Genomic DNA, 14,019 nt, shown 5'->3' on the forward strand with positions numbered 1-14,019 from the left:
GCATAATTTGGAGTACGCTCAATAAACTGAGGAATAGAGAAATAGAGAGAAATATTTTTGGTAAATTCTCAAAGTTTTAGTTCCACAAATAATTAAAAATTTTTCTCTTTGAAAGGAGTTCATATGATACGGACATCTTTGCAGGTAGCTAAATACTCTGATATATGCATTGATTTTCTAGTACCTCCTCTTCTATATAAAGCCATACAATTATATGATTTCAGCGAGTTTATTTACAGATTTAAAGGAAATAAAACTTTATTCATTTGAAAAAACTTTTAATTGATTTAAAAGAATTTAAAAATCAACCAACTGAATGGTATTCCTCAGACAAAGTAGAATTCACTATGTATCAACACAAATCAATCTAAACTGTTCCTTTTAAATTTCTTGCCATTTCATAGCAATCAAAACTTTAAACAAAATAATTCTCCTCAGGCAGGGAAAATAGAAAATGAAAATCTAAGCGAAGCAATCCACCAAAATCCCAGCATTCAGTTTGCCGCCACACTCTACAGCCACCGGCAGAGGCAGGCACTTGCTTATGTTAAACAATCCACCAAAAACTTGACATCAAATTTGTATGAGGATAAGGATATTCTGTCCCATCAAGCATATCAACCATCCCACCACCCTGCTCTCCATTCCATGACACCCTTCATGGCCCATCTCTCTTTCAGCTGCTGCTGCTGTTGCTGCTGCAAATGAAGCGCTAAATCTGCAAGTGTCAAGCACAGGAGCTGCAACAGCAACAGCAGCAGCAGCAGGAGCAGCATCAGAGAACAACAACGGCAGCGGCAGCAGCAGCAACAACAACAACAACAGCAGCCACAGCGGCATTCAACCCAAAAGAGAATACTCTTTTTATCTTTTTGTATCCATTTTATTACAGTCGCTTTTCCCATGCACTCTCTGGGGGTATTGTACATTTTTTGCCAAAGTTTGTCAAGCGAGAAGCGAGAATCCACTTTGGAGACTGCACGGACCATAAATGTATACTTTATGCGAAGCCACAGACCATTTCATTTAGCCATTATCCTCTGTCTAAAATCTGTATTTAAATTATCTAGTCGAATATGTCTCCGCACGCTCGTAACACTGCGAAATTATAATATAGAACTCCACGCGTTATTGTAACATAATTGAAATAATACAGGTGCATATCTTTAAGCATATCTCAGCTCTATATATGACATGGGGAAGATGCCTCTCCATTTATAAAATGTTTATGTTGTCATCCATTAAACCTATACAATTTCTGTATATTTTTAATATAATCTAATTTGATATTTAAATAAAAGGAAGAACTCTTTATACTACAACTTTGAGTAGGTTTTTCTTGGGTTGAATTATTGCAAAGGAAATTGAATTCTTAATTGCCTAAAATTCTATAATTTTATTCTATATTTTAATTATATAATTCTATATAGCGTACATTTTGTGAGCGTATCCAATGCCTCGACTCTGCTCGGTTAGTTCCGTTTCCTTTCCTCTTTTTGTTTGTTGTGTGTGCTTAATTTTTTTGTGTTGTATTTTGCTTTGTTTGGACAGCAATGTGCCGCATTTTGTTGCGGACGGACACATGGACAAAGGGACGCATGGTGAGAGGGATGGGCATAGCCCATTTGCATAGTTGAGGGATGGAGAATGGCGATGGAGAGCTGCGGAGCTGTGGAGCTGCGGAGATGTTTCCATTTAACCCACTGAGCTCGTTTCCATCCCAGCCAAATGCCAAAAACAACAAAACCACAAAAACCGGAAGTAAAACAATGTACAGGGGAGCACAGGTGAGATGAGATATGTGTGTGTGTGTGTGTGTGTGTGTATGCGTATGTGTGGCGGTGAGGGGGGTGGGTGTGTAGTCCATAGAATGAGGGTTATCCTGGCTTAAACACATGGGGGCACACCTTTTGAATGCTGAAAGGTAAGCAGCATAAAAAAAGAGCCAAACAACTTTACACCTGCCGTCGGCAACAGGACGACCCAAAAAGATTGTTTGGCCTAATGTTGTCCTAATGCTGAACAACCGGGGAATCCCCCGCTGCTCATACGTACGTACATCCCATTCTCTCTCTCTCTCTCTTTCTCTCACTGCCTTTGTCCACCACCCCGTGGATTGTTGGCAGAACAAACGAAATATTTGTTTGCGGAAATCATCAGCATCATCATCACTTCCGCCATGAACTCGACTTCCCGTGCCGGTGCCCCGTACCCGTGCCCATGCCCGTGCCCCCAAGCGGTGCGGGACAGTCTCACGTGCCGGTACGGTAGCAGTTTTTTATACTGTAATTTCACTTTGACTTCAGCTCTGCCCCTGCTGTACGCCAGCCCCTCAAAGACCCGCCCCTCTGCGCTCTACACTCGGCACTCTGCTGCTTCTTATGGGACCAGGCTAAAGGACTCAAGTATCCTGTTTGGCAGTCAAGAGTTGTTTAGCAGTTTAGAAGGGGGGGTAGCTGGAGTGGACGGGGTGCTGCTGCTGCTGCTGCTGCTGTCAGAAGGTGTTGGTGCAATTGAGAGCAAGATGAGCTTCAGCTGCCCCTTTCCTTTCCCTCTCCCTTTCCTTTACCCCGCAAGTCGCCGCTCGGCTGTGGTCACTTAATGGGTCAACAGTCGAGTGCCAATTCACAAGAATAACCACCCCCCCCCCCTCCCCTCCCCGGCAACTTCTGCAGGAAAGTTTTACCTTGCCTTTAACGCTCGCTTTGACTTGGCCTTTTGGGAAGGCTGGAAGTGGCTGGAAAGTTGTTTGGCCAGCCGCAAAGCAGAAAATGTGCTCGGTACCACGTGGCGTATGTGGAATGCTTGGCGTAGTGTAACTTCACCTCTTGCCTGCTCAATTTCTGCTCTTTACTCATCTATAAATTTGTGGTCACATTTCAACCTCAAATCCAACCAGAAGGGGGAGCAGGAGTTACAGAAATTTATATCTAAATTTTTCATACTAATTCTATCCAAAAACTGCACTCGACTCTGCGCCTAATTAACATCATTCAAACTAATGCAATATTAACATTATAATTTATATTTAAGCCACTTAAAAGCGTTCAGCTTGGGCCATTAAGACTCGTATCCATAGACCTGCCCCACGAACAAACTGCAATATGACAGGCCGTATATTTGGTATGCGTAAGGAGGAGCAGGATACACGTATGTGTTGCATGTGTTGACACTTGTCAGGGCCTAATAAGCTGCTCCTTGCCACAGAGATAGAGAGAGAGAGAGAGAGAGGGGGGGAAGGGGATCGTAGCCGTGGCATTGAGTTGGGTCCACACAACACTAACGAGTGGCAAACGCAAATTGCCAATTATGAGAGAGGAGTAGTCGCATTCTGCTTATTTATGGCACGATACGAATATTTGATATATTTACGACAATATTTTTTTGTGCTCCAAACAGCAAAACAAGCGAAACAACCTGGCCAGCAAAAAAGGGGTGGCAAAGGCACCCAAGGAACCCAAGGCATCCCATCCTCCTCTTTGCCCTCGCCCTCGCCATCGCCCTCGCAAATTGTTGTACGTGCCAGGGCTGAATTTAATGCGGAATTTATGCTAGATCGAACCCCGAGCCTCGGGCATGCCAGCCAGCATATGCATTGCAAATAATTCGCATAGCTGGCCAAAAAAAAAATAAAAATAAACGTTGCCCTCTCAAGCAATTGGCATTGACTTGGCTTAATAGTATGCGTGGTGGAGGTGAAGGTGGAGCGGCGGATCACATACATATATTTCTGAATTTTGTGGGTACCCCGGGCAGCAGGCAGCAGTGCAGGAGCTAGGGGCACTGCCAGTTTATAAGCATTTAAGCGGCTTAACTCGCCCGTCTCTGACTTATCGCATTGTCATCAATTTGGTTAAGTAGATTTCCCCTCAATTGATGTCCTTCGTTGTCGCAGTCACAGTCACAGTCACAGCCCCAGTCGTTGTCGTAGCTAGGGGTACTCCTCGTACTCCTCCTCATTCGTTGATTGAAAATTTGGCACACGCCATTGGGCACGACATTGGGAAGGACGACACATAATTATTTCATTGATTGAAAATTCGCCAGTTAGCTCAGAAAGAGAAAGAGGCAGAGGCAAGCGGAAGAGGAAAACGGAAAAACTGTGCTCCTCCCCTGCTGCTGCTGCATAATCAATCACGTTTATCAGGATAATTGTTTGGCACAATCCTCTCTGCATCTCCATCTCCTTCTGCCTCTTGCTGCTTGCTGCTGCTGCTCCTCATGGCATAAATTGAGTTGCCTTTCAGCTGGCTAATCTCCGCTATCGACCGAGTCAATGTCTTATTATTTGCGCTCAATTTCATTTGATTTGCATGGTTTTCTTTTAGCCAGCAGAAGAGCCCCCACCACCACCACACTCCACACCCCCCGCCCTATATATTATGCATGCAACAAGGCAACAAAGCAAGTAAACAAACAATTAGCAGCACACGCACACACACACTGAACAAAAGGCGCCGAAGAGTTGAGCCCCACAGGCATTGAGATTAAGTAGAATGCAACACGCGACATGCAACTCGCATTTGGGTGGCATGGGAGGCAGCATTCAAATTGTGCATATTGTATGGGCATGGATATGCAAATATTTGCAATTAGCTCACAATTATCACACAGCAATCAATTTTTGGGAACCCGCAATTATTGATGAGACTTTTGATATTGCGCATACGCAGTGTTGACACACTGAGAAGCGAATTAGAGCTGCAGAGCGAAAGAGTGGGCGGGGACGGGTGACCGGGTTCTAATGAACCTTTTGGCTTGCTTTCTGGCTCTGCAAACATAAATCATTGTTGTGCATTTGATGACAGCTTAAGGAAAACCCGCAATCCGCTTAAACCAAAACCAGCGCCAAATCCGTTGAATTTTTCACTAGAAAATGCATTTAATTCGGGAATTTCTGGTGTCCCTGGCACACAGCCATAAAACTCTCACTGAAAGTTGAAGTGAGAAATAGAATAGAACGTAACAAAATAAAACACAAATAAAAGTGCTGCATTGTCGGCCACAGAAGGTCAATGAATTATTGATGTGGCCAAGGACAAGCCGGACACGAAATCCTCCTCCTGAAAATACTTCCAGTTGAATGAAGTCAAAGTCGTAGCCAAGTCCAGCGACCATTGTCCATTGCTTCCACCCCGCCCCGCCCCCGCCTGGAAAAACCGACTTTAAGTAAATAAACGAGAAATAATTTAAAGCCCAGAGCAAATAAATTCAACTCCTTTTGTCTACGGCTATCCTTGGGGAATTTTCGACTTTGCTGCTCACTTGACAAGTTTCAAATTTATTACCGAACCACTCAAGTGTTTCCTCCTCCCCCGTTTTGGGGCCAACAGAGCAATTTTCCCCGCCCGGCGGCATAATTCCATCAGAGAGTGAGAACAATCATGGCCGTAATAATGTTATGGAAATTGATTTCTATTATTATTTTTCTGCCGCCTCACCTCGCAAAGCCGCTTAGCATCTCATTCTGCTCTCATCACAAAATTGAATGCACTCGCTGCGAAATTATAACAGGCATTTGACAAGACCCTGCCAGATGATAAACGAACTTTGTGCAACAACTGCGAGAGCGAAGAGCCAAGGTCTTTGGCGGTGGAAGCTGAAAGGTGGAAGCGGAAGGCTTTACAGAGTGAGAACATTCGGGATAACAATAAATCATATATGGCCTGTAAATTGATTTATCTGCTTCACAATGATGCTCGTAAATCATATTAAATATTCAAATAAAAAAACAAAAGAAATAATGCAAAGGGTGAAGCCATGGAATGTTGCATACCCTTTACCTTTAAGCTGAAAGTTGTTTCTACTTACAACTGAAAGGAGACAAAAGTGCTGGCAAATCTTGCAACAAAACAGTATAGGAATGGTTCTTATATTTATTATATTATATATTTATTACATACATTCATGACCCTCCACAAAAGTGAACAACCCAAGGGATTCAACCGCTTATGCCCCTCGAACCCAGTACATAAAAATCACATAAAAACTATAAAATATTATAAATGCATTCCCATGTATCCTATGAATGTTTTTCTATCTGTCTGACTGTCTGTCTATCTGTCTATCTGTCTGCCTGTGTGTGACCATTGTGTAAATGTGGTGTGTTGTATTTCCTATAAAACACTCAATGGCAGATTGGTTTCATTTTTCAACACAAATTGAATCAATAAAAATAAATTCGATAAGGAAATTGCATTTACGTATATTCTTCGACTAGAAAGTGGTTCTAATAAATTGTTAATTGGCAATTGTGCAACTGTTTGCTAGTTTAGTGCAATTAAATGAACAAGTGCGAGAGCTCGTTAATTCTTTATGAACATTTTGTGTTCAAGTCGTTGATGGTTTTATGTTGCATAAATTTAGATACTGTTTGATTTATTTTCTGCAAAACTTAAGCCATACAAAAATGCTTTGTTTTTTTTTTCTTTTTTCTTAATTAAAAAGGATTTTTGCGCAACATTTTGGTTTTGTTTTTTTTTTTGTTTGAGAGCGTTGAAAAAGTATTTAATCCCAACAAAAGTGCTTACGTTTGCATGCACTTTTATAACGAAGAAGAATATCTGTATGATTTCTTTGACATTATTAAAAATAAAATGCATATTTTATGCTCTGAAAAATAGTAAATAAAATAATGGCATAGCAGCCAGCTTTTAAAGCTTTTATATAATTTTTACCAAGCCTTTCGCCACAAATCTATTCACTTGAATGATTTTTGTAATATTATTAAGCATACATACATGTTTACATGCATACATATGTATGTACATAATTTATAACATTGTTTGTGGGGGGGGGGGTGGGGGGTCATTTGTTCCTTTGAGCCAAATAGTAGTTTTGTTTTGAATATTTGCATGCGAAAAGCTTACAAAAGCTAACAGAAATAAATCAAATTCAAACTAAAAATCATATTTATAATTCATAATTCATAAATTGAAGTCGGTGTACAATTAAAGCAAATGTGTTAGCTAATTTAATCCATTAATTTTGATGATTGCCTAATGGGCTTTGATTATCATAATTACACCCCATACGCATACAATTACAATCACAATTACCATCATTATTATTCTATTTACTGGAAATGTAAGTCGTCTCTCTCTTTGTGTCTCTCTGTGTCTCTCTCTGTCTCTCTGTCCATTGTCTTACAGCGACGAAACGCACAGTACTCGTATTTATTGTGAAATCCCTGCAGGCCATAATTCTATTAAATCATGTTGGTGTGTTGTTGTGCCCCACAACAAATTGTGTTACGTATATGTTGCAGGAGCTTGTAGTTTGGTTTTTCATTGAAGAATGTTTCTCCAGGGCATACACACAGGTAGGTATTTTTGTACATTGCACGTTGCACGTTACACGTTGCCGGTAGCAGCTTGCACTTTGCAGCTTGCATTCAAATGCCACGGCATTGTTTTTGGCCAGCAAAACTCCCCTCAGACACAAAAACAGTAACCAGATTAAACATTGACTTTTGGCAACACAAGTGAAAGTACGAGTACGAGTACGAGGCAGCAAGAAAGTGGCGCCGAGAGAGAGAGGGAGGCTTGTAAGAGGTAATTGAATAGTTGTCGCAACAATAGTGCCGACTAGGACAGAAAAGCCAAGTTGGCTCCATAAATCGCATACAAATAGCCACATGGGAGTGTTCATATCGTAGCAGCCGTATCGAATGGAGGGAGAGTCCCTTATTGGGTGGATATTGGAGCATAAAAGCCACAAAAGCAATTGCCAAACAAATACGCCGAAAAGCGGGCTAATTACATTCGTGTCCGTGTGTTTGTACGACTTTCGGGTGCGCGTGTGTGTGCGTGTGTGTGTGTGTGGGGTGGACACACACAGAAAACAATTTGTTTGGCTAAATTATCTGCTAAATTAAGCAATTTCAATTCAACAAACGAAACGCAACAAAAACCCAAACGAGAAGCGAAAGAAAAACAAATCCAATGATTCCACACACCCTCAGAAACCTGATACCCGTCTCAAATCCTCAACAATTTGCCTTCTACTATTATTTTGCTTCCCTCAACACGCACACTAATGCCAAAGCAGAGTGCTTACGTATATATATCCGTGTGGGGCGTTGGAGGTGGCAAATGCTGCACAAATCGGTTGCTAAGTAGCTCATAATGGCCGCCGCCGCGCTCGCTGGCTTCCAAATGTTCCCATTGGGATTTTGTTCTTATGGCACCATCGCAGTACCAGTACCAGTACCAGGTACCCCTTTAAAGTGTTTGACCGTCTCGTCTGAGCCAGCAATTGCTTGCCACGGGAAAGTGTATAATATACTCGTAAAGGGATTACCGTGGAGAAATGTGCATTTTGACCCCTAGGTGTGCGACCCACTGATGACATTCCTCTAAGTATATTTTTTTCCGGCATTGAAAAGCTATTAAACAGATCAGCGTCTTGCAGGTATTTTTACTTAGACCTTTGGAAAGCCAAGAAAAATCAGAAAATATCTCCATATACATATATGTATATTAATTCTCTGTAAGTCTATAATGTATATCTTATAGCCTTAAAAGGGAACTATTAAATGGCCACTAAAGACATAACTCTGATATCTTCAAAGGTGAAACTAAGGATATTCCCCGTGTACTGTTCATTCATGAACTTAAAATTAAATTACATTAAAAATTTTAATGTTCACTTTGCACTTCAACTAAATACCTTGCCAGTTGCAACCCTTTGTTGCATCTTAACTAGAACTTCTAAGAGCTCGAACCATCAAAGATCTATGCAGCAAGAGGACCGGACACAACTCTGCATATTGCAAAGTTCCTCTAAATACTCCTAAAGCCCTTTCCAGGGTATTCCGACTTCAAAAGGAAAGCAAAGAAAAAAGTTTTCCCCACACTGGTTCTCCACTTTAGTTGCATTTGAGTATTTTGCTTGATGGCCGGGGGCCATAAAAAAGGTTAAAGGTTACAAAATGGCACGCAAGTACTCGCACAGAAATGCCGCCGCCATGCAACTGTTGCATGTGTATTAGTGTTCGTGTCCGTGTTCGTACGTGTGCGTGTGCGAGAGTCTGCTTTCGTGTGTGTCCATGTGTGTGTCCCTGTGTGCGTTATTTGAACTTTGATAAATGCAGATTTTATTGTAATTCGATATCAATTTGTGTGGCAAGGGAAAGGTGGGGCCTGGGCAATCGAAGTCTCCTTCCCGATATTGATATTGATATTGCATTTTTATGGCCAACATTTAAACTGCAAAAATAAAGGGCTTAAAACGGAAATCGAAACATGCACGGAAATTGGAATATACCAAACAATTTAATGGCCAACCCCCAGTCCCGCCCCGACAACTGCCATTAGAATTCACTCAGTGAATGACACGGGGGGAGTGATGCGATTTAGTTTAAATATGAGCAGATACTAATCTAATTTGAATAAAAGGAAACGAGTGTTGGGTAATTATTGCATCCCTTATACAGGACATTGTTGAATAGTTCATCCGGAATTTGAATTTAAATTTGAGGAGTTTTAATTCAAAGCCGATTTAATGTAGTGCCATGTGGGGAGGGGAGGGAAGGAAAATTGCATATTGCCTTGGCACAGAAAATCTGCTGTTGCACTTACACCAATTGTCAAAATGCCCGTCACATGTTAGCGTTGAATGATGGACAGGCAGCTTTCATTGAAGAAAGAAAAAGTGGATGACTGACGTAGGAACCAGTTAATAAGATATGGCTAACCATAAAGGCGGGGGGGGACTTTACACAGAGGGGAATGAATGAGTTCTCAAATTAGAAACGCTCTCTCTCTCTCTCTCTCTCTCTCTGTCTGTTCTAAATTCATTTCCAGTCACTTTCCAGTCCGAGTGCCTGCCCCTGGATGGGGCACATTAATCAGGCCTGCTACAGCGTCCTGAAGGAGGCTGTTCTGGCAGGCAAATTACATCAGTTTTGTATGGGCAAATGCTGCCATTTAATTTAATGAGACATCATTATGCCAAAACTTTAATCTCGTCAGGAGGCTGTAGAGAATTACAAGAAACAAAAAAAAAACTGTAATTATTGGAATGCCCATTTTTTCGGGCTTTGGGGGGCGCGGCAGGTAGGTGTTTTGTGGGGCGTTGGGCATGTCGTGCTGCTGTTAATGATGTTTGGTAACTTAAACTCCAGGCCCGCCACAATCCCCTGCACTAACACACTGATACGGCCCTGGCGCAGACACAGACACCTTTAGCATCCAATTAGCGGCAAAACGAGTTTCTGGCTCTCACGTGTTTTTCTATCCCTTCCTTCCTTCCACTCTTCCACTTACAGCCAGCTCCAGCCCAGCCCCACTCCTTCTGCGTCTAACAAGCACTCGAATCGCTCTTTTTTTTCACACGAAAAACGTAGCTCACATATGTTTCATCATGTTTGCTGGTGTGTGCGTACCTACTACACACAGATGCACAGGGCACGGAACACACACACACACACCCACACCCACACTCGAGCTTTTGTGCAGTCGAAGGAGCAGCAGCAGCAGCAGCAGCAAACCCACAAACAACAACAAACAGTGTGAGAGGAGAGCGAAGAGGGAAAATAGATGAAAGGAAGAGTAGTTTCGAGTGCTGAAGTTTTTTGATACCCTGCCAGATCTGATCTAACATTCTAATGGCAGAATCAGAAGAATCAATCTACATCAGAATAAAATATGATTACAGCTTGTTGAGTTTTATTGGATTTTATTACGCAAGAAATACAGTTCTTTTCATGGAGATTATTAAACTATAAAACTAAAGCTTACATAGGCTTAAAGGAGCAATATTTTGTTGCATGGAACTTTGGGATGCATTGTCTTTAAAAGACCCACAGAGACTACTCTTTCTAACTATCTTTCCTATGTCAGTTTTGGACGATATAATGATACATTCATGGTACATAAGTATGTACATATATCGCGTACAAGAATGAAGAAGGATCTGTTTAATGTTGTAGCTCCAAAATATGGATTCGGTTGCTCATGTTGCTCCCAGATACGTTCCGACATGCTCTGCTCTGCTCTGCTCGGCAAGGGTATGGATACCCATGAATGTATGTACAAATGAAAAATGGCAACACTTTAACTTTTGAACGGCACCCCACCGCACCGCACCGCACCGCACCGCACCCTACCTTACCCTGCCCTACCTGTCCTTTTTTATACCCGTACTCAAAAAAGAGTTAAGGGGTATATTAGATTTGTGGTAAAAGTGGATGTGTGTAACGCAGAGAAGGAAAATTTTCCGACCCCATAAAGTATATATATTCTTGATCAGCATCAATAGCCGAGTCGATATAGCTATGTCTGTCTGTCCGTCTGTCTGTCTGTCTGTCTGTCTGTCTGTCTGTCTGTCTGTCTGTCTGTCTCGATGAGCGCCTAGATCTCAGAGACTATAAGAGCTAGGGCAACCAAATTTGGTTTCCAGACTCATGTGATATCCCACTGCTACAAGTGTATTCAAAATTCGCCCCGCCCCCTCCGCCTCCACAAAGAACGAAAATCTGTGGCAGGCACTTTTTAAAGATACGATAAAACTAAAACGCAGTATCGTAGAGTGCAAATATCTACCAGATTGCCGATCTGAATCAGATCGGATCATAATTATAGCCAGAATGAAGAAATGAATTTTCTGTTGGTTCCCTCTCCTTCTCCAGCGCTGCTGACGCTACTGATTCTCTTTCTCGCTCGCACACTCTGCCGCGTTCAGTGCGCGAGCAACCCCTAGCGGAGGAGATGTAGAATATAAATGGTACATGTACAATCTACATGTTAGATGTGGAATATACATTGTAGATGTAGATGTAGATAACAGATGTAGCAAAAAAATGTAAAATGTAAAATTTTTTTTTTTTTTTTAATTCTAAAAAATCATTAGCTCAAAAATGTATATACAGACTGAGTACGGGTATAAGTAGAGTCGCGTCCCCAGAAGCGACTCACACGTTCCTTCTCGTTTCAAATGCGTTTTTTAAGCCGAGATTATTTTTTGTGTTTTTTTTTTGCACTGCCCTCTCACTATTTTTTTGTGAGTGTAAATTTGGATGTGTGTGTGTGTGTGTGGGGGTATAACTTTTGCATAATAGTGGCACAAAACAAAAACGGGGGCTGTGTTGTACATATGGTCGGGATCGGAATCGGAGTCAACAAGCGTGAGAGGGTTATGTAGCGAGCGGTACGCTGCCCGAGATTCAGCGGATTTCAGATTCCAATTAAGTTTTTAAATTTTTACACAGACAGAAGCATACATATGAATGATGACGTTCATTTTGGTTGGCAGGACGTGCCAGGAAATCCCCTCTTGCTCACCCAACCCTCACCCTGCCGCCCTGGCAAATGTGCTAATCATTTTCATTTTGCAATGAACACAAGGGGAAAAAGTGTGTGGAGGAGAATGAAAAGAAAAGAATACAAGAATACAAGATGTTGCTTGGCCCCCGGAACCCGGACTCGCCCTCGCACTCGTACTCGTCCTACTATCCTTCTGCCTGCTGCCCTCTGTGCTACCGCACCTTTCAAGGACTCTTTCCGCATGCATTCCCAAGTAGTGGAACATGGGAGTGCCATTATGGAAAGTAATAAACAAGAAAATGGAATAGCTAAATTGCTTTCAGACTGAATACTAGATGCCCTTTGCCGGTCTCTGGGATTAGCATATCTTGCTCGGGCAACACGCAACAAGCAGGTGGCAGAGGGCAGAGATTTGTAAACAAAACTATAAATAAACGGAATGCAAAAAACTAAAATAATACATTGTGAAATGCTGAGTAGTGGAGTGACATCACTTTTCAAGCGAATGCATCGACAATAATGCCAGTACTTCTAGTATCAACTAGATCCGAAGATAATAATCGATCAGGTTAGGCTGTCTAACAGATAAGAAGTCAAGCACGAATCGAAGGCATGAACATTGCAATAGCTAAATAAAAGAATAACATAATGATTAAATAAATAATGCATATTTTTCCATGGCAGATTTAGTATCTTCAACAATAAAGAATATAGATTTAAATATATAGAGTTACGAACTAAAATTCGTAACTAAAAATGTAGCCTCAAATCAGAGATTTAAATAACACTAGTCAACACTAGAATTAGGCTGTGGACCAAAATTTAAATTCTTATAGATTTCGGGGTTTAAAAATTTTTAACGAACTATGGTTTTTTTTTATGGTGTAGTTTTTTTTAAAGAATTTTTTAAAATCTGGTACTTTTTTTTGTTTTTTTTCAGAGGTAGTGCTTCTTTTTTTCACATAACTTGAGTAGCTTATCACTGGTTGCATAGAACTGTATATTTCGGAAAAGCTGAAAAATGCAGCTATAAATCGTACCTTTGTAACTCAGAAATTTTGTACCTGCAGCTTAACGCCTGGAAGATATTAAGCTTCCAAATTCAAATTTCATCATTTTTTTCGGTATTTTTTTTCGAAATGTTGATTTTAAAAACTCGTGAAAAGTCGAAAAAAAAATAGTTCTTGGCCAACATTTTTGGTTTTAAATAGACGCATTAATTGGGCGTCGTTTGAGGTATTACTCATTAAAATCTATGGATAAACGGTCAATTTGGAGCCGTTTAACCAAAAAAAGTCATAAATAATTTTACCTGAAATTAATGCTTTTTTTCACATAACTTAAGTATCTTACTACTGGTTGCATAGAACTTAGCAGATCTCAAAAGCTGACATGTGCAGCTATAAATCGTACGCAGACACTTTGTACCTGCAGCTTAACGCCTGAAAGAAATTAAGCTTTCAAATTCGAATTTCATCATTTTTTTCGGTATTTTTATTCGAAATTTATACTTTAAAAACTCGGGAAAAGTCGAAAAAAAAATTATTCTTGGCATGCATTTTTAGTTTTAGATAGACGCATTAATTAGTCGTCGTTTAAGGTATTGTTCATTAAAATCTATGGAGAAACGGTGGAGCTATGATTCGTTAACCAAACCTCAAAAGTGAAAAATTCAACCCCTTTTCGTTTGCTTTGTTTCCAATTGGCAGTTGGGCCCGCAACTTTCCAAAAAGTATTTTTTGGACGGACATGG

Source organism: Drosophila obscura, unplaced genomic scaffold, assembly GCF_018151105.1.
Source record: "Drosophila obscura isolate BZ-5 IFL unplaced genomic scaffold, ASM1815110v1 contig_200, whole genome shotgun sequence".
Lineage (NCBI taxonomy): Eukaryota > Metazoa > Arthropoda > Insecta > Diptera > Drosophilidae > Drosophila > Drosophila obscura.